We start from the raw sequence: 21,349 nt of genomic DNA, 5'->3' as shown, positions 1-21,349 counted from the left end.
AATTCTGACAATACGACTATAGGCAACCGTCTGCTGCTGCTTCTGCTGCTGTCGCTTCAGTCGTGTCCGACTCCGTGCGACCCCATAGACGGCGGCCCACCAGGCTCCCCCGTCCTTGGGATTCTCCAGGCAAGAACACTGGAGTGGGTTGCCATTTCCTTCTCCAGTGCATGAAAGTGAGAAGTGAAAGTGAAGTTGCTCAGTCGTGTCCGACCCTCAGTGACTCCATGGACTGCAGCCCACCAGGCTCCTCTGTCCATGGGATTTTCCAGGCAAGAGTGCTGGAGTGGGGTGCCATTGCCTTCTCCGAGGCAACTGTCTAAAATGTATTTAATAGAATACTGACCAGCATGAAACCATTTGCTCACTATCCTAGATCTGGAATACTTCAATGTTTGAACTGAAAAAAAAAAAATCATAAGCAACTGAGAACAAGACAGAGGAAGCCTTAAGACTGTGAGGCTATGGATCAGTCCATGCCTAAGGCAGCGTCGTGGTGGCCCAGATGCAAAGAGATTCACAATTTCTCTGATCACTAATGTTGCTTTTTCAGGCAACAGTGGGGCACTGCTAAAGAGACCACAAAAATGCTAACTATTTCCCAAATCCTCTGCAGTACATTTATCCCCTGCTTCTTTTAACACAAACTCCACCGATTCTTTTGAGTTACATCTGGGCCATGTGAAGTGCCAAAGGATTTCTTCAGCCACACTCATGCACTTCATTCCTATCACTGTCTTATACACTGAAAGAGATACGATTTCAAACACACTGCTTAAATCTGACTGAGGGGCGATTCCATCAAAGGCAGGCTTAAGTGCTGGCCCAGGAAGTTCATGAGCCACATCAAAGCTGGTTTCCAACCACAGATACCTCTGAAGGATCAGCATCCATGATATAGTTACAGCTTCAGATCAGTCTCGAAAGCCTGACAGCACAGGGAACACACACCCACTGGACAATATGGTACTCAAATAACTGCTTCTGTCATTGAATGAAGACATGGTAACATTTATGTTTTCCCAATCTCAGAACTAAATGAAGACATCTCAAAAACCCCTTGCACATATAAAGTCAGGATCCACATCCTTTAGAGCCCATTGGAGCCCCCTTTTCACACGGAAGACTTCCGGATCAACAGCTTCCCAGATCCAGTGGCCAGTACTTTCTATGCTGACAACTTTAATCCAAGTAAGAATCCAACATTCAGAAATCCAGATGACTTTTACAAGGTGACACAAAATGACAGAGTAGACAGGGCAACTTTCCTCCACAGTCACAGAGCTCAGAAGCCCAGAGACTGAGAGGTAGAAAAATGCATTTTGAAAAAGATCCCTCTCTTCAGATTTTGCCAAGTTACAAATATCTATATAAGCTTGTATCTAGATGCGGGGATGTGAGTTGGCCCAAAGCACAGCACCATTCCTTTCACAGTGAGCTACACTTAACAAAGTTTGAACTAAATCAGCCATTACTGAAATAATAACCTGGGTTTGAGTCTAAACCTAGAAATCCTCTAAGTTTACTAGTTTGTATGCAGGTTAGCCCCTGGCACATGAATTTCTTTCTCTCCCTCCCAAGTAACACCTTTATGCATTGGAGAGCTGTGGATTTGGGAAACCTGGTATATTCAGTTAGTTATCAGCCTAACTCCCCACAGCCATCTTGCAAGCCCCAGTTTTAACCTATTAATTATTATTAATAATGGGATTCCCTGGTGGCTCAGACGGTAAAGAATCTGCCTGCAATGCAGGAGACCAGGGTTTGATCCCTGGGTCAGGAAGATGCCCTGGAGAGGGAATGGCAACTCACTCCAGTATTCTTGCCTGGAGAATTCCATGAACAGAGGAGCCTGGCAGGCTACAGTCCATGGGATTGCAAAGAGTCGGACCCGACTAAGTGACTAATTATTATTATTAATTAATATTAATAGGGTTCTGTGATCTAGGATCTCTCCCTTCCAAAGGTCTTTATGGGGAGTCTTTTGTTCTTGTCAACACAGTCGAGACTGTCCTCTGAAGGGGCTAATAAGTCTATACTCAAAGCAGGGACAAATCTTGTTGATAAAGCCTCCTTAAATACCTTTGGGGGGACTTCCCTGATGGTTTAGTGTAAGACTCCATGCTTCCACTGTAGAGGACAGGGGTTGGATCCCTGATCCAGGAACGAAGATTCCACATGTCATGCAAAAACAAACGAATGAACAAAGAAGCACACAAAACCTTTGAGTAGGATGGGCCTCTACCATGAAGCCTTTCCCAGTAATTCTAGAAAAGTCTAGGGAAAACATTCTAGAAAAAGCTATTCCCTTTCCTTTTTGAGAGTGCTCTTCACACGTTTGTCTCTGTCTGTACATTCACTGATATCATTCAACACATCAGTACCTCGCTACTGGACCCAAGGTTTGTTCTGACTCCAGGAAAACAAGCACAAGTTCAAGCTTTGCACACACAGCTCTGAGTCCTGGTACTTCGGAGTTATTCTGAGCATTGTATTTATTCCCTCTGATCTCAGTTTCTTCTCCTCTCTCTTCTTTTCTGGTCTTCCCTCCCTTGTCCTTTTCTCTACTTTCACCTTTTCCTACCCAGAAAGTTTTTTTTTTTTTTTCCAAGTGAGACAAACAGTAAAGACCAAGGAGATTCTCTTTTTAGAGGGAAAAAATGTAACTTTCTATGTGCATGTGTGCATGCTCAGTTGTGTCCAACTCTTTGCAACCCCATGGACTTTAACTCACTAGGCTCCTCTGTCCATGGGGTTCTTCAGGCAAGAATACTGGAGTGGGTCGCCATTTCCTATTCCAGGGGATCTTCCCCACCCAGGGACTGAACCCATGTCTCCTGCACTGGCAGGTGGATTCTTTTACCATTGAGCCACCTGGGGAAGCCCCAACTTTCTATGTAGAACCTAGTAATTTTTAAAGGCCTATAAAATTATAAGTTTATCCTTAATCTCAGGATCTCACATATTGCTGAGGTGAGAGTGTTTATAAAAGAAATAAAATTAATAAGGGAGGCAAGGTGGCATTTATAGATTTGTATTAGTTTATATACAAATATTATGTAGTTGGCGTTTATATTTATCGTTGATAAAATGTCTGTTAACCATTAAAAGAGTGAAACCAATCAGTGTTAATCAAATAGTTCAACTGAGACAAAGCAGCATAAGGATAAAATTAACTCCATTTACAAAATCAGTTAAAAAATAATTTTTAAAATTTTAATTTAAAAATAATTTTAATGTTAAAATATTAAAATTTAAAATAACTTACATATAATGTATTTGACATCCACTAAAAGAAAAAAAGTCTTAACTACCTTTTTAAAAACTGTAATGACAGTATTTTGCAAATAAATGTAAATATATATTCAATGCCTAAACACCTATCAAGGCCCCTACACATTAAAACATAACTTTAGGATCTGTATATATAACAGCAGTGTGCTTGTGGGTAACTCATAGACCCTTTGGTCATCAGTTCCCTCACCCCTAAAAGGGAGAACTGAAAGACAGGGCTTCCAGGATTCAATGTCAGACCTCAACTCAGCAGAAGTTACTGGCTAGAATGTAGGTCCCCAGATATCCACGTATACCATACTCCTAAGTCATTATGCATTTCCTGATACTGGATAGCACTTTGATGTTTTATTCATGTTTGTGACTTGATATAATTTTTACCTATCCTCACAAAGCAAATCAAACAAAACTGACATTATACAAAATTTGGTCTGAAGTTAAAGCAAGATCACTCAGAAGTATAAATCCAATTACTCTGGCATGAGTTAAATTACTAGTTTGGAAGAAAAAAAAGCATAACATTGGACCAGCCTTTCACCTACATTCTGTCCTCCAGACCTTGTGATATATAATACATACTAATACATTCTTACCAAAAGGGCATATATTGAACAATTTAACATAGAGATTCTCACTGAAGGAAACGTTCTCATCCAATATTTGAGAGCCTGAACTATCAAAGAGAAACCTTCAACTCTGTGTTACAGTTTACAGTGTAGGGATATATTTGCAAGGAAACAATGTTACCTGCAAGGAGATCCAGTCAGTCCATTCTAAAGGAAATCAGTCCTGGGTGTTCATTGGAAGGACTGATGCAGAAACTGAAACTCCAGTACTTTGGCCACCTCATGCGAAGAGTTGACTCATTGGAAAAGACTCTGATGCTGGGAGGGATTGGGGCAGGAGGAGAAGGGGACGACAGAGGATGAGATGGCTGGATGGCATCACCGACTCGAAGGATGTGAGTTTGGGTGAACTCCAGGAGATGGTGATGGACAGGGAGGCCTGGCATGCCGCGATTCATGGGGTCGCAAAGAGTCGGACACGACTGGGTGACTGAACTGAACAGAATGTTACCTGATTTTATGTAATATGAAGCATGTATGGCACTGGAGAAACTGTGTCTGATAAACACTTTGACAACAGCTCCAGTGCTTGGTTTTCTGTGTGGTTTCTTCAGTGGCAGAGAGAGGCGTGAAACCACAGTAAGACACTGGCTTCTCAGACTGCTCCTTAGAGTGGAAAGATTCTTGATGTTTTGGCAATTACTATCAATTACACTGATTTTGTTGGAGAAGGAAATGGCAGCCCACTCCAGTATTCTTGCCTGGAGAATCCCATGAATGGAGGGGCCTGGGGGCTACAGTCCATGGGGTCTCAAAGAGTCAGATGTAACTGAGCATGTGCGTGCATGAGCACGCACACACACGAACTACAAATTCAGTGTGGTGGTGGTGGTTTAGTCACTCAGTCATGTCCAACTCTTTGCAACCCCATGGACTGTAACCTCTCCATGCTCCTCCATCCTGGGATTCTCCAGGCAAGAACATTGGAGTGGGTTGCCATTTCCTTCTCCAACAAAATCAGTGTAATTGATAGAAATTGCCAAAACATCAAGAATCTTTCCACTCTAAGGAGCAGTCTGAGAAGCCAGTGTCTTACTGTGGTTTCACGCCTCTCTCTGCCACTGAAGAAACCACACAGAACATGAGGGAACGGGGTCTCAGAGATAACCACCTTCCCTTAAAATACAGCACACTTCGTATTCTGTAGGGAGATCACAGTATGGTTCAATATTTCAGTTGAGTTCTCTGATTTAATTCTTTAAGCTTAAATTTGAGTCTCAGGAATTCCAAAGTTTGCACGCTGAATCACTGGATGAGTTTTGCAGCCTGGTGCCCAAGTCCCCATCTCCTGGTCGCCGAGTGGTCTGGGGTCTTAGTTTTCTTTTGGTAAATTGACCCACAGGATCAATTCCCACCCACTACAGCCAAAAGGGCTGGAGGAGAGGCAATGAGACACTGGTGGCCCTCAGTCTCACAGGCAGACACAGGGACCTCTGTGCACACTGGCTCCACTCCAGCCCCCGAACAGACATAGCTTCCGACTCCTGTTCTATTTCCAATACAGCTAATGCATGGCACTTACTTAAAGAGGTCAAGAGAAGTGACCCAAATTGGAAGCAACAAATTAAGTTTTTCCATTGACCGGAATGCTTCTGGCAAGTGAAGAGCATAGACTGTGGCCCAGAAAGGGTTGGTGTCACAGGCTGTGTGAGCTGGGATTTACGGCTCTGTGCATCAGTCTTCTCATCTGTACAATGGGAGGATAACAACACGTCCCCCTTCAGGTTGCTGTATCCTAAAACATCGGCATCTGTGAAGCCTGCGGCACTACCTGCTTGGTCCCTGCTAAGCTTGTGTTCAGCACACTAAAAGGCTTTATTTTATAATAACATAATTTTAAAAGATTATAAAATGCCGTGAAATGCCGTTTGAAAACCACATCTTTGTGTGGTTTTACCTTCCCTGTAATGATGGTTTCATGTTATCAACTTTGAGTCAAAACCATAACATCTTAGGCCTTTTTAGAAGCACTTTTGAAACTCCATCAACTATTAACAGTGTCAAATACAGGCCTACAGGTTGGAAGACTGAAAGAAAACGCAAACACCACCACACTCCTGGGTGGCTTTCCCGAAGACTCCACTCTGCAGTGGTTACCAGTCAAGAGGATTTCACACACAGGGGTGCAAGGGGAGGGGAAATCCAAACTGGAGCAGTTTTGCTTCCTTAAGGGAAGCTTCTGTTTTCAACCATTAAAGGGCATTAGCAGACACGTATATGCCAGACATATCTCAATTCCTAACTGGGTCCAAACTGGAATCAGCCTTACATTGCAAAGATCCTGGAAGGAAGGTAACCAAAGCTGTAATTAAGATGATGGCCCTAGCTATCTCAACACATCCTTTAGAACTCTGAGACCTAGGTTCCAGCTGTGTGTGAGGCCAATGGTTATCACCAAATACACAGCCCTCTGTGCATGGACTAACATCGACCTTCTTATCTGGACCTGGGGCCTGGTAACTTAAGGAAAGAAAAAAAAGGGAGTGGGGGAAATGAAGTGAGAAGACTTCATCTATGCTACACTTTCTTTCAGAAGGAGCTAGAATACTGTATAATATTCGGTTAAAGTGAAAGGGAAAGTCACTCAGTTGTGTCCAGCTCTTTGCAAACCCATGGATTGTAGCCCACCAGGGTCTCTGCCCATGAAAGTCACTCAGTCGTGTCCAGCTCTTTGCAACCCCATGGATTGGAGCCCACCAGGGTCTCTGCCCATGGACTTCTCCAGGGAAGAATACGGGAGTGGGTTGCCATTCCCTTCTCCAGGAGATCTTCCTGACCCAGGGACTGAACTCAGGTCTTCTACATTGCAGGCAGATTCTTTACCATCTGAGCCATCAGGGAAGCCCAGTATCAAGTCAAGTGCTGACTGATGAGTTAGGTGAGAGTAAAGGACTCGTGTGGCTTTACTGTCACTACTGTACACACTCCTTTGGCTCAAAGCAGCTACACTGGCTTCTTACAGCCTGAACTGAGCAAGCACTAGACCCGTCATCCTTTTCTAGCCATTCACTAGAGAGCTGTGTAGTCTTCACCTGAGAAGTTGGGTCCTTAAAACATACTGAAGATAACCAACGTTGGATTGAAAGTAGATGATTCACAGTTTACACTGAGAAAGAAGCTTCCACATATTCTTTGGGAAATCACTGTGATATCAATATTGAAATATGATTCACAATGAATCACGTTTAAAGAATCATATCCTTTACACCACACTTCAGGTATTTATGAGAAATTAGGAGCCAACATGGCACTGGAAAATGGGATGGCAAACTGGAGATGGCATGAGGCACAAGAAGAAAAGGAGACAAAAGGTGGGACAAGCTCCGATGGGAAATGGCTGGGGCTGAACATCAGTACATTTGGTTGAGGTTATCAGGGAGCCAGGCAAGCATTTTTCCTCCAAGCTTTCATGGATTCCACAGAAACCCATGATCCGAGAGTATCAAATGCTCAACAAAAAATATTAAAGCTTTCTGCACACTGTTCTGAAGCTTGATATTAGTCTCTATTAACACTTGACTACATGTTTCATCATATAAACCTCAAATTACTCCCAAGATAAACACTGGTAGGTGTTAGTTGAAAGGGAGAGAAGGGATGCTCAAGCCTCTTCAGCGTCTTTGAAGTTTTATTTTGCCTTCAATAAAAACTCAGATAGGCAGCTATGTCAGGTGAGTTGGCTGAAAATGGTGACCACTTTTTCTGGATGAAACTAAGATGCTGAGGAGAACCAAAGAAATCTGGAATGAGTTTAAGAAGAAGAAAGTGCAGTGCTATTCTGAAAAGAGAAAGCAATGGAAACAGAGGGGGAAAAAACAAACGAAAGGCACCTGGACAATAGAATAAGTACAATTCACAAACATATTCCAAGTCACACACCAAGTAAAGTGTTAGGCAAAGTGTCTCAAAGTGCTCAGACCCATCCAAGAGAATGTGACTGAGAAACTCAGAGAAGACAAGACTCCAAAGAAGCATTTATCACATGAACCAGCCTCTCCACACACGTTTGTACTGTTCAGTGACACACGTTACTGTCACTGTTCAGTCGTTCAGTTGTGTCCGACTCTGTGCAACCTCGTGGACTGCAGCATGCCAGGCTTCCCTGTCCTTCACCATCTCCCGGAGTTTGCTCAGATTCATATCCGTTGAGCTGGTGAGGCTATTCAACCATCTCATCCTCTACCACCCTCTTCTCCTTCTGCCCTGGCCAGGTTACAGAAGCCTCATTTAAACATCTGTCTCTAAAGGTCTACACGGTAATGCCTTCAACCCAACCCCAGATTTAGGCAGTTTTCTTTCTTCAAAATGAAAAGCGTCAAAGTCAGTAACATTAAAAACAGATCTTTAATCCATGCTTTAATTTAGAAATGCATTCCTGAGGCGCTCAAGGAAGGTTCTTTGCTTCCCTCTCAGAAAACCTTATCAGTCTTGCTTACAACACCTCGAGAAAGAATTTGCGGTTGTTTACTGCAAGGTGAGCTGGAAAATTCCATTAACAAACTTTAAAAGGTATACAGAAAAATACCAGCTCTTGAAAGTATCAGGATTTACACAGTGGCTTGTTTGATATGAAGACCTGATATATTTACATCAAGACTTTCTGTTAAGAATTTTTTCTTAAGATGGATCTAATGAGAAGTGTGCTTTATCCAGTACATTTGACTTACTCAACGTCTAGATATTAGGGTCTACAAAGATGATATAAATAACAATGACGTGAAAACTAAACTCTTAGGACATGGTCTCAGGATATACTCAGTAGCCATTTAACTACTTAAGAGAATATCAACAGAACATGAATACTATAATTCCCATCTATCAGCCAGAAAATTAGTTCTCCGAATGACCTGCCCAAGGGACTCACAAATGTGTCACTGGTTTAAATTCATGTAATAACAAATTTTTAAAATGTACAGAATAATCATTCTTGCCTCTCTCCCTCAAGGTAGATAGTCTCTAAGACTAATACATTGATTTATGTTGAACAATATTTCTGAGACAACTATTGCCTAAGTTGTAGAAGAACAGCAGTCAAGTGGACAGGGTTTCTATGTCCAACGAGTTTCCTCATGGGGTTGAAAAATAATCATTTGTCAGTCAGCAGGTACAGACAACAGGTAGTACAAATCAAACTAGAAGGTGAAGGTTAGAGGAACAATATGAGATTGGTTACCAAACTTGCCATGAAGTCATTGAGATTTCTTTTTAAAGTCATGTTCAGGTATCTCTGTAAGCTATTTGCAATACAGGAATCAAGAGAAACCAGCACTTTAGAGCAAAAAGGATTAGACACATAAGTAAATATAACTCCTATGACAAAACATGGAATACTAATAGAACAATGATATGTTATTAACTTTAGCACTGCAAACTTACCCAATCCAAGAAACTTTAGAATTAAGATTTTCCAAAGCACCTTTTATCAAAATGAACTTTGTACAGAGATACTCCTTAGTCCCAGATCAGAGTCATTTCACACTCCTCCCATTGTGTTCCTAGAGATTCCAACTCTCTCTAGAACAAAGGACAAGCATCATTCATTCCTGAATTCAGGAAGCAACTTCCCAAGAATAAAGATTTGAAGGATCCTACAAACCTTTCAGTGCTTTTCTGAGACTTTCAAAGAAAGAACAAGAGAAATTCTTCCCTTTTATTTCTCAGGCTGAGCAGCCTGTCTTACAGTGGTCAGGGGGCACCAGTTGGGAACCCTTCCCTGATAGGTCCCCCAGATACTGAAGAGGCTGCTCTGCTTGAGACCTAAAGCATATTCATATGTGTTCTGAGAACTAACTAGGCTTGAAGGTTTTCCCTTCAGTTTATAATCCCAAAGTACTATGTTCTTAATGAAAATGTAAGATATGTAAATGACTTCTCTACCGAGTGATTAAGACCTTTGAATTAAATGAAACCAATGCTGGATTCTATATTCTCAAAAGTGATCAGTTCAGTTCAGTTGCTCAGTCATGTCCAACTCTTTGTGACCCCATGGACTGTAGCCTACCAGGCTCCTCTGTCCATGGGACTTTCCAGGCAATAGTACTGGAGTGGATTGCCATTTCCTTCTCCCGGGGATCTTCCCAATCCAGGGACTGAACCCGGGTCTCCCGCATTGTAGACAGACACTTTACCATCTGAGCCACCAGGGAAGTCCCTCTCAAAAGTGATAGTTACATAAAACTCTTTAAATAATAGCCTACCAAACTCGGAATATCCCACATGGATGGCTTAGTTAAGTAGAAAAGATGGATCTACCAACAGCAGAACAGAGAGAAGACAGAGATAATGATTGATCCAGGCTGCTAATTCAATAGTCATCTAATATCTCTATGTGGATACAGACCAATGCTTTTGTCTCACTGTAATTACTGGTGAACCTTTTTGCCTTCACCAACTGTAAACTCCTTAAAAACAAGGTTAACAGGTCTTTGCGTCTCTCAACTCACTCAGCAAACAAACATTAACTCTACAAGATTTTAATGTGGTTTGTATTTTCCTACACTGCATTTAACAGAGTAGCAAACTCCCACGTCGGCTGCTCATTTGAACTCCTTTTAAAAAGCTTAGTCTTAAAAATATGCTTACCAAAAACCACTGCCTGTTTTGTTTTTTAGAAAACCATTGACATTAAAATAAAGACTGCATTCATTAGCAAGTAATACCTGTACCTTTTAACTATATAAAATCAATTTTTAGGCTTAGGTCTTCAAATGTGTGCGTGTACGTCATGTGCACCCAACCTGCTAATGCATTTATAGAACAGAAATAGAACTGTCTTCACAAAAAATTGAAGGGGAGTAACACAGGTATCCACAACAGCAGGAGGCCCACACAGAAGGCTTCCTGGAGCTGGGGGATGAGGGACCTGAATGTCTAAGCCAACCATGCCTTGGGCTTCCTTACTGCAGCCACAGCAACTTTTCTGTTTATATTCCTCAACTTTAAAACCAAAATGACATCTTTATCCTAGCAAGCCACATTAAGACGACTTTTTAAAAAAATAAATCAAGGAAAGTATTGCTTAGTAAATTCTTCTTGGAAATACACATCCAAAGGTCTATCAGTCATCCAGTTACTCACTTGTGTCATAAACCGCTGCTCAACCATCAATACCATGTCATTCCAGCTAATTACATATTCCAAGTACATAATCTACAACCTCAAGGCTTCAAAACAAGAAGTCTGGTATGTGAGAAGCCAGCTGTCAGTATGGTGAGTTAGGGATACTCAACAGCACATAAGATCAAAAACTAACTGCAAAAAGTGTCACTGCCCTTTTCATTCTACTACTCAATTTAAATCCAACTCACATGACCCTACAGTGTCGATGATCCCAGGCTGAGCTCTCCCTTCAGATGGCCAGTTCCCTTCAATCCACATGGATGTGCCATCCTATGTGTTAGTAGGGAGGGACATCAGAAAGGAAGGGGGAGATGAAGGAGCCACAGCTGCAGAGAATGCCACTGGCTAATTCACAAACTGAACTCACTGAAAATGAGACCGTACAAGTCTACAGCCATCTTGTAGAACACGCCCCATTTCATCTAAAATGAGACCATTTTAAGACAACGTATTGATTTACTAGTAAAAGTAGCATGTGTTTATGGTATTAATCATGTAGATGGTATGAGATGTCCGATAGCCAGCCCAACACAGCTCAAAGATAAAGACAATCAAGACCCAGATATCACTTCACCTTTAACCGCACATTGAATGTTTTTTAAAAAGTAGACAATTAAAATTAAAATGTTGCAAATAAAATATCAATATCTAGAAATGTTTTAGAATAAGTTGTATTGCCAGATTAGACTTGCTTTTAACTGGAACCTTACATTATTATTTCTTAACTACAGGTTATTTTAGAAATCAATTTCCTATAATTGTCAAAAACTACAAACTTTTTTTATTTAATAAGAATTCTATCATTAAGAATGAGGTTTAGACCACCAGACAATGTCCTGTGAGAGATCTCAGGGCTGAGAAGAAAATACTTATCTCTAAGAATTTTAGTTCACACTGAAGCTAAAGACACTCAGGGATAAGACAATGAAAGTTGAATACTGACCATCAAAGAGTACGTGTAAGTGGCAGGGGTAAGGGGTGGGTGAGGAGTAAATCACCACCCTCTAAATTGTGTTCACCCCACCAACCCAAAGGAAACACTGTGATATCTGCTAAAAGTTTGTTACAAGCTGGTTCCTGGATATGAAAGTACAGCAAAGGTCAATGCTCTGAAATATGCCTTTATCTGCATAGCAAGATGTCACATGGCCATAAAACACGACCTCTTATGCATTCAGTTCTTACTGGACCATAGGTTTTGTGCTAGAAACTGATAGCCAAAGATGAACAAAACAAAGCCTTGTGCTGAAACTCACCATTTAGAGTAAGTGGTCACAGCATAAAATCAGGGCTGTGTGCTCAGTCATATCTGATTCTTTGCTACCCCATGGACTGTAGCCTGCCAGGCTCCTCTGCCCATTAAATTCACATTTACTTCATTAGGTTTATAATCTATTGGTGTTAAAATCATTATGCTCATCTGGAGGCCTAATACTCCTGACCTCACAAAGACTGGTATAAAAATTCAATGGTTAAGATGCTCAATATGACCAATTCATGGCAGACCCGTGACATTCAAGCACTTGAAAGAATGCATGAGAAGTCCAGCTACAATCTGCCCCAATGTTCACCAGCTGTGGATTCTGTCTGAAAAGACCTCACAGGGTGATACTGCTTGTTTCCCAAATAACACAATTTCATTATTTGACACCCTACCTTAGGAGGAAGCGTGGATGCCTGAGCCATTAGTACTAATTACTCCATAATGTCATAGGCCTGCAGAACAATTACCACTAAGGTTAGTGCTTGGAAACAGAATAATTACACTAATTGGAGTTCATCAGGTATTCATCTTCATAGTAAGCACAACTGATGAGGTGAAATTGCATGTCAATACATGGAAGTTATCTCAGCCACCAAAGGTGACTTTCAGAGGATGTGTGCCCTCCATGAAATATATGGTCCTGTGGGCAACCTTGACACTGAGCAAATATGAAGCGCCATGTAAGCCCCAGAACTGCTGGACAGCTCTGTCACAGATCAACAAAACTGACGCATCCCTGCCTCCTGGGTCTTTCCATCCAGAGGAATGGAGACATTAAATAATCACATCGTGTTTTGATCAATTAAGAGCCAAAAATGCCAAGCGCTCTGAGAGGGATGGGGACAGTCAGGAAAGGAACGTCTGAGAAAGTGGCATTTTTAGGTTGAGGAGTACTTGGACAATGGAGAAAAGAATATTCCAGGCAGAAGAACAATGGGAAAGAGGTTGGAGCATTTGGAAGCACTGAAAGGCAGGCCACGTGGGTGAGAATGGGGATCAGAGGAGACTGAAGAGGAAAACAGAAGGTGAACACGAGGGAACTTACAAATCGGCAAAGGATTTTGATAATTTTATTCTACGTGTAAGAGAAAGTCATGATAAAAAAGTGTCAGCACAGGGATGCCACGTTTGCATTTAGCAGAGTATGATCACAGTAATCGAGGAGAGGGGTAAAAACTTCAACAAGGTTCACAACTTAGTGTAGAGAGGAATGGACGGATATGAGGGGCAATGACCAGGGAGATGCCAGACTTTTGTTTGCAGGATGATCCCCGTTTTCTGGAATGAATGGAAGAAGGTGCTATTGACCAGAAACTGAACACTGAAAGAAGACTACAGACATCGGCTCAAAAACAGATATTGCATAAATTAAAGAATTAAAAAAATTCTACAGTAACATTGCAGGTTTTATGAAGACAATTATTTCTATAAAAGATATTAAACAGTACCAACTTTCAATTAGTTTAGGGCCAGTAGTTCATCTAGCTTCATCAAATTGAATTACTATATTCAATTAGACTGTGGCTTAGTGAGGTAATATTTTTATTGCTATAGTTAACACAACATGACGTGACCTGCAGCTCGAAACAGAAAGGCAATGATTGAATCACTTGAAAGGGCACTTTCAAAAGTCGTAAAGTGCTTTTTGCAAAAGAGCCGCCAAAGTGTTACGTGAAGACACAGTCACACCCACGCTTGTTGAGAATGCCCCTCAAGAGTCCCTTCAGTATCACTACTTGTTTTACTTCTTGGAAAGGCCCCAGAATTCATAAGCCCTGATTTTTTCGTTATCAAAAATTTCATATGACTCCTGTCACTAACTTCCCTACCCTTACTGTCCCACTGTAGAGAAACCTGTCAAAATTCCAACCATTCTTTCCACATTTGCTTTCTGTTAAAACCTGTATCTTCTAATGTCTTCAACCATCCATCCAATAAAACTTGCCCACAGTAAGATTCTTCTGGAGTCTGAATCCCTACCAACAAGCATGGATGCTGGTACAGGATTTTACTGGCTTACACATCTGGTCAACCCTTCCGTCCACATTAAGAAGGGCTCTTGACCAAGGCCACTGCTGGTAGGAGTTGCCTTTTTTCTTTTTCTCCCCCAGAACACCTGTTTTAATTTATTCAAGAATAGGTGTCCTTTACATGACCTGGACTATGTAAATCCTCTTCTCTTCCTTTATTCCCTTGCTGTATTTAGAAATATGGATAACCAATGGAAAAGGCTTCATGCAGAGGAAAAGCATGATCATATAGTGCTGGAATGAAAACAGGCTTCACCACAAATTAACGCCTATTGATTGGTGGCAACTGCCTAGAGCACTGTGTTGAGAAGGATTCTGAGGCCTCATCCCACATCTATCCTGAGTCCAACAGAGAGAATAGTACCTGCACACACCCTTTGCCATCCCCAGCCTGAGGGAGCCATAGAAACAGGCTTTGAAGTCCACATAGGTTCTACCTTTCCTAGTGATGTGAATCTCAGGGAAATTAACTTCTCTGCATCTCATGTCCTCAAAAGAGAACACTGCTCAGGCTTGCCTCACATGGATTTGCAAGGAGTAAACCACAGGCACTGGAAGGACTGATGCTGAAGCTCCAATACTTTGGCCGCCTAATGTGAAGAGCTGACTCTCTGGAAAAGACCCTGAGCTGGGAAAGATTGAAGGCGGGAGGAGAAGGGGATGACAGAGAATGAGATGGTTGGATGGCATCACCGACTCAGTGGACGTGAGTTTGAGAAAACTCCGGGAGATGGTGAAGCACAGGGAAGCCTGGCGTGCTGCAGTCCATGAGGTCACAAAGAGTCGGACTTAGTGACTGAACAACAACAAAACCAGAGGCTCCAGGGCAGCTGATTCTCCCCACCTCCTTTGTCTTAAGGGCAGGGAACGGGGCACTTTGCATAGGGGCTTTGAATATTCCTCTAAACCACCTTTCCTAATATGAAATGAGCTGTGCCCTGCTTCCATTCATATGCTGAAGTTCTAACTTCCTGCAGCTCAAAACTTAAGAGGTAAATTAGGTGAAAATGAGGCCACAGAGGTAGGCCTAAATCCAATAGAACTGGTGTGTCCTTATACAAAGAGATTAGGACATAGAGAGAGAGACCAGCGACCAGCAGTGCACGCACAGACAGAAGACCCAATGAGGACACAGCCAGAAGGCAGCCATCTGCAAGACATGGCGAGACGTCACAAGAGGAAGCTGAACTGGGCAACACCTTGACTTTGGCACTGTAGCCTCCAGGCCGGGGAGTCTGTCATGGCAGCCCTAGCTGAGGAACCCAGGAACGAAGTGTCCTGCCTCTGCAATTCCTGTTACACGAGAGTATCTCCAGCTCTCCTCTCCTGCCCCTCCCCTGCCTCCTCTCACTCTCCAGGCTCCTTTTTCTCCCCTGAAAACACTAGATAGAGGGGGTTGGGGCTTAGAAACGAGGTCACCGACTGCTGATCTAGAACAATGCAGTTTTGCTTCCTGTATTGTACTTACCAGAAACCCTGCCCACACAAGGGGAATCCAGACACTCTCAGGAACAGAAAGGAATGGTGTTCCCCTCTCTCCATCTAGAAACACAGCTGCAAAAATACCCCGTGGAAACTTCCCTCAAGCATAGCCATTTCCTTCTTTTCAGAAGGATTTTCACAAACCTCAGTATTTAGTAAGAAATGCTATTACTCCCAAAGGCCTCGCCCTCTCTCAAGATGGGACGGTTTAGTTAGGGTGGTAGTTAAATGTGTTATCAGAATCAGAATTCAATGGAAATTCTTCCGCAGCCAACTTGCACTTCACACTAACCACGGTGCATGTTAGCGATCTAAAACATTTGTTGTAGCAGTTAGATATTTTCTCTGCCGGGTAAACTATGTGAACAACTACTAACATGTCAGGGCTTGCTGCTTGGCTGTGCTGTGTGCTGCTAACAGTAATTTTATTATATGATGCTATCTAAATACCCTAAGGGTTTAGGAAATTGAGGGGGCTGGTTTTTAGATATTATCTGTCCCAGATGACACCCTCTTCCAACAGAAATCATGCTCAATTCTATTGGGTTGAGCTTTTCTTCATTCCACTTATAACAGCAGTAACATTTTTTGCAGACATCATTCTGGACTTCTTTACCCTTTATTTGGGACCCTTGGCTATCTCACTACAGATATGACAAAGAATACTCCTTAAGTAGTATGCCTAGCAACGGGGATCACTAACAGGAAAGACACGTGCAAGCGGTCACTCTTGGTCATAAAGAAGGCAAGTTAAAGGTGGCAGTGTGGGGACAAATCCTAATGTAACTGGGGACAAACCCTAATTTGCCAACTGATCCCTCGAACCACCACGTCTCCCCTTAATATGGTAATATTTGTTGCTGGAAATAAGGATACAGCCATAGAATGTATTACTACTGACAACATTAAAGTTTAAAGTACAACCATGTGATATTTTTCAGGCAGGAAAGGACCAATTAACATGGTTGGGTGAGGCAGAGCCATGAGAAGCTTGGTGACCTTCAGACTCAGTTTTTAAAAATTCTTCTCTTACCTTAGTGAAAGTATATGTCATAATCCCATCATGTAGTTGTTTTTCTCTGCATTGTAGCCAGTTGACTTCTCCTAGGAGGACCTCGGACCCACCCACCCAGGTGACTTTAGTATAAATGAAATGAAAGCTAAGCTCTCTGGAAGGCAGAAGCGAAGCCAGTTAGAACAGAAAGGGTGGAGGTTAAGTGGAGTGAGCTACTGGTTCTGTCTCTTATACCAATGAAACTTTCAATGAGACTTTTCCTTAGTCAACCACTGGATTAGGTAGTGGACAAGAGTGATACTTAGATGTGAGTCACATGTAGAAACACATACCTGGGAAACCATCAACCTTGTGTTAACAACCTGTGGGAGACCATTGCTACAAATGCTCTCTGTGGGAGACCATTGCTATAAACACTTGTTACTATTTGTCTGAAAACCACATAGTAGAAGTTCTGGAACCAGGTTTCTGAAGTCCAGCTGGGTGAGCCCTGGGAATTCAAAGCTTGAAGTCTCAACAAAAGATGACCAGGGCTACTGAGACACTCTAGTGCCTAATAACCTCTGGTCAATTGTATTCACTGAGGCTGGGCGATCACAAGACTCTGTAAGAGCTACTGTAACCATTTAATTGTTGATTGAAACTCTTTTTTTCCTACCTTAGGAAAATGAGTCATGCAAATTAGATTCCTGAACACCTCATTTAATCAATCAAGTCTTTAGTGAATACCCAAGTGGTCATATAATCTACCTCCTGGATGGAATACAGGATAAAGGAGGAAAGCCGTCTCAAATCTCTCCATCTGTAAGTCACTGATTTCTCTAGATTTTCCTTTTTCCCAAGTCTTAAACATGCCTAAAGCAAACTCAGATGCTCTTATTCCATGTTGAAACAGCTGAGAATATTCATAAAGGTCAGAGTCAGCAAACATTCTACAGCCCCTATAGTTTCCAAGACAAGCTCAGAGAGGCTTAAAACAGGACTGTGGGAAGATCCAGTGATTCCAAGGAAATCTGGATGTCCTCACAGGCACTAGATGGCTGTTATTGCTTTCTCTTTTGATATACTATTTCCCCAAGTAGATCCTGTTACTGTTTAACTTGGCTATTGTATTAATCTATTGGCAATGGTGTTTTGAATGGCCACCATCAGGTAAATGATGTGGGTCTTTTCAAAATTAGTTGGCCATGCAATCTAGGACACTTGTAATTTAGAAAGCTTAAGCAGGAGAAGCTGTTCTCTGATATCCTTTGCCTCATAAACTTAAAAAAAAGGGGGGGGGGTTTAATTTGGCTTTATTTAAGAAATATGTCCATTTCTGAACCTGTAAAACTATGATAATTTAAAAGCATTAACAAAATTGCAAAGTCATTTGTTTATTGCAGGCTTCCCTGGGAAAAAAATATAAATTTATCTAAGACTCATTCTCTACTTACTGAAATGTCTAAATAGATTGTTTTAAATATGAATTAGAACTCTCTTATCTAAAAATAAACTTATCATAGTTTCTCCAAATACAAATGCACACAGTTTACATTGCTAAAATTCATTTCAAACATCTGAATATTAAGCTTTATCAAGTGTTTTAACAACTTAAGTACTTCAGTTTCATATTTTAATGACTACTTCAGAAACTTACTGCCCTTTTAAATCCTCTAAATCATCCCAAATACCACAAACGATCATTCTGATCATTCTAAAGAAAAAAGATCAAACCTCATGTTTCATGCAGCTCTCAAGCCAGTAAACCGGACTGTCTGTGTGTGCTAACTCGCTTCGTCTGACTCTTTGCAACCCCATGGACTGTAGCCTACCAGGCTCCTCTGTCCATGGGATTCTCCAAGTAAGAATACTGGGCTGGGTTGTCATGCCTCCTCCGGGGGATCTTCCTGACCCAGGGATCAAACCCACTGTCTTCTATGTACTTTGCATTGGCAGGTGAGTTCTTTATCATTAGTGCCACTGGGAAGTCCAGATAACCCTAGGAACGGACAGAAAAACTCATGTCCATCTCTACAGCACTGTGCACACTGGATCTTCCAAGAGATTCTGGAGCATTTCTAGGGCACAATGCTTCACTGCTCTGCTCACTCCACAGCCCCCAAAGTAGTCTAAAACCAACTGGCTTTCTTTTCAAACTCCTACCCTCCATCTGCAGGCTCCAAACCCTGCAACATTTGTTTATTTTAGGAGAGAAACAAAGATACGACACAAAAATTTAGTCTTCTGGGCGAAATTATTTTAACACATGCCATAAATTCTTTAGCATCTGAAGGAAACCACACGCCTATAATAAGAAGAAAGCGGAGAAGATGGCATGTAGCAAAAGCAGCAGCAGGCAGGAAGCACAAGTGGTGCTATCGAGAAGGCGGAACTGGTTCTCTGCTGGAGAGAACACAGGATCAGGCTGGATTGTCAAACCCTGGTATCAGGGACTTCCCTGGTGGTCCAGTGGTTAAGGCTCCCCCTTCCAAGGCTCAGGGTGTGGGTTCCATCCCTGGTTGGGGAACTAAGATCCCACATGCCTCAAGGGTCAAAAACCCAAAACATAAAAAAACAGAAGTAATATTGTTAACAAATTCAATAAAGACTTTAAAAAAAAACCCCAAAACTGGTATCAGAGTCAAAGAAAGCAAGGAATTTTTTTTAAGCTGAAGATAGTAAGAGTTTGACTCAATTAGACCAAAAGGAGGGTTGATAGGAATGGAGCTTTAGCGGGAAATAACCTGGGTTTCCACTTGGCCACTGACCAGCTCATGGGACCTCGACTAAGCTACTGACATTTCTAAGGTCCTCTGAGTTCCAAAAGAAGTGTTTTAGTGATGAGCTTACAATCCTTCTGTTAGGATGATGCAAGAATTTACAAAAGACTGAGGTTGCATTGATAATTAGGAGAGTATTTAAACGCAGCCACCAACTTTGCGTAAATGAACCCGTAAATGAACCCTCCGTGGAGGTAGAGTGAAAATGGGGTCACGAGTTTAGGACTTGGTTTATTTCTAATTAGGCAACTACAGAGCTGGAAGAGGGCTGACTAGTGTCTCTGATTAGTATATCAAAAGTAGAATTACAGGTAAGGCATTTGAGTGATTATTTCCACCTGTGAAGTGCAACGAGGCCATTTTTCTATGGTCCTTCAAAAGCAGCCTTTATCATCATCGTCATCCCAGAAACAGAGATGACTTATAGACATCAGCCTATATTCACACAACAGGAAGCATTTCTAATCTAGAGGCCACTAAATGCATTTATGGATTAAACATTTATTAGACAGTGTATCTCTTCTAAGATAATTTTTCAGAGAAGAACCTAGCACAACTCTCTCTAAATGAATATTGAAGAGGTTAATGTGTTACAATATATTACCCATTTTATCCCAAGTGTCCATATTACATGAGATAAAATAGCCAAGGCTTACGGGAAAAAGTAGCATTGGCCAGCAGAATAGGACTATTAGACATGGATCCAAATTCTATTAATTTCTGTTAGCCCTAGGATCTTATGTACATTATTTAATCCTTTTTTTTTTTTGGTTATTTATTCACAGGCAAAATGCCTCTTACAATTTGTTTGAGAGGATAAATTTCAATTACAGCATAAGACACATAATAGTCAATAGATGTCCAATTTCATCCCTTAACTTCATCTATGATACACTTACCATACCCAAAACTGCTTTCCCACAGTGGATACCTGACAGATAAATTAATTTCCCTCCTGATTCCATAAGATTCAAAATCTTGTTTAAAGAAACTATTAGAAAAATAATTTAACCAAAATGAAAAATGACTTTACCTTCACTCAACAGCAAAGTCCAGTGTGCAGAAGGCCAAAGATGAATCACTTAGGCAGATCCCTGAATTAAATGCCTGAAAAGTCAAAGTGATTCCAGGATGAACCATCTCAAATATCTGGAAGGCCAAAGAACTTCCTTTTTTTTTTTTTTTGTCACAGTGACTAAGGTTGCCAGGGGGGATAATTATTTCCAGAGATTTTGTCAACAGGTAACAATACCTTCACATCTCTGAGTAAGACAAGCTTTGGTTTTACTTCTGGTGTGGGTGGTGGGGATGTGGAACAGTGTCCTCAGTATTTTAAATATCTAAATTGGTTTTTACCAATCTTTGCACTAATGACTAAGACACTTCTTTCAGATGCTAATGAATACATCTTGATTCAGGACACCACAAAGCCAAGTCTTTTCAGGTTATGAATGAATTGTGTCTACACCTAAGGTCATCCAGTGGAGTCCAGATCAAAACAGAGAGCCTTTCTCTGAAAATCTCCACTGGAGTGGGTTGCCATTTCCTTCTCCAGGGGATGTTCCTGACCCAGGGTCAAACCTGGGTCTTCTGCAGTACAGGCGTCTGTAAGTATGGTAAAGTACTTAAGTCACCAGGGGCTTTAAGTTTCAAAGACTTTCACAGTATTGTTTTTCATTGTAATACTAATCAATATGGGGGCTGGGGACCCATTCTGGACTTTTAAAACTAGCACAGTGTCTTGGCAACAAGTTCAA

At 41.6% G+C, this 21,349-nt stretch overlaps 1 protein-coding gene across 2 annotated transcripts in view; it reads right to left on the bottom strand.

The window, feature by feature from the left end:
* The window catches only part of BASP1 (brain abundant, membrane attached signal protein 1), a 56,171-nt gene that overhangs the window by 28,259 nt on the left and 6,563 nt on the right, over positions 1-21,349 (bottom strand). The window contains exon 1 of one of the 2 annotated variants that reach the window (XM_010858805.1): positions 20,626-21,343. The exons of the other annotated variant lie outside the window; for it this stretch is intronic. The gene's annotated coding sequence lies outside the window, so the exon portion shown is untranslated. Of the gene's footprint in view, positions 1-20,625; positions 21,344-21,349 lie in introns of those variants that run through there. 2 annotated transcript variants of the gene reach the window in all.

Source organism: Bison bison, unplaced genomic scaffold, assembly GCF_000754665.1.
Source record: "Bison bison bison isolate TAMUID 2011002044 unplaced genomic scaffold, Bison_UMD1.0 scf7180017864440, whole genome shotgun sequence".
Lineage (NCBI taxonomy): Eukaryota > Metazoa > Chordata > Mammalia > Artiodactyla > Bovidae > Bison > Bison bison.
Note: the sequence above shows the minus strand (reverse complement) of the source record. Positions and strands in the feature narration are given on the sequence as shown.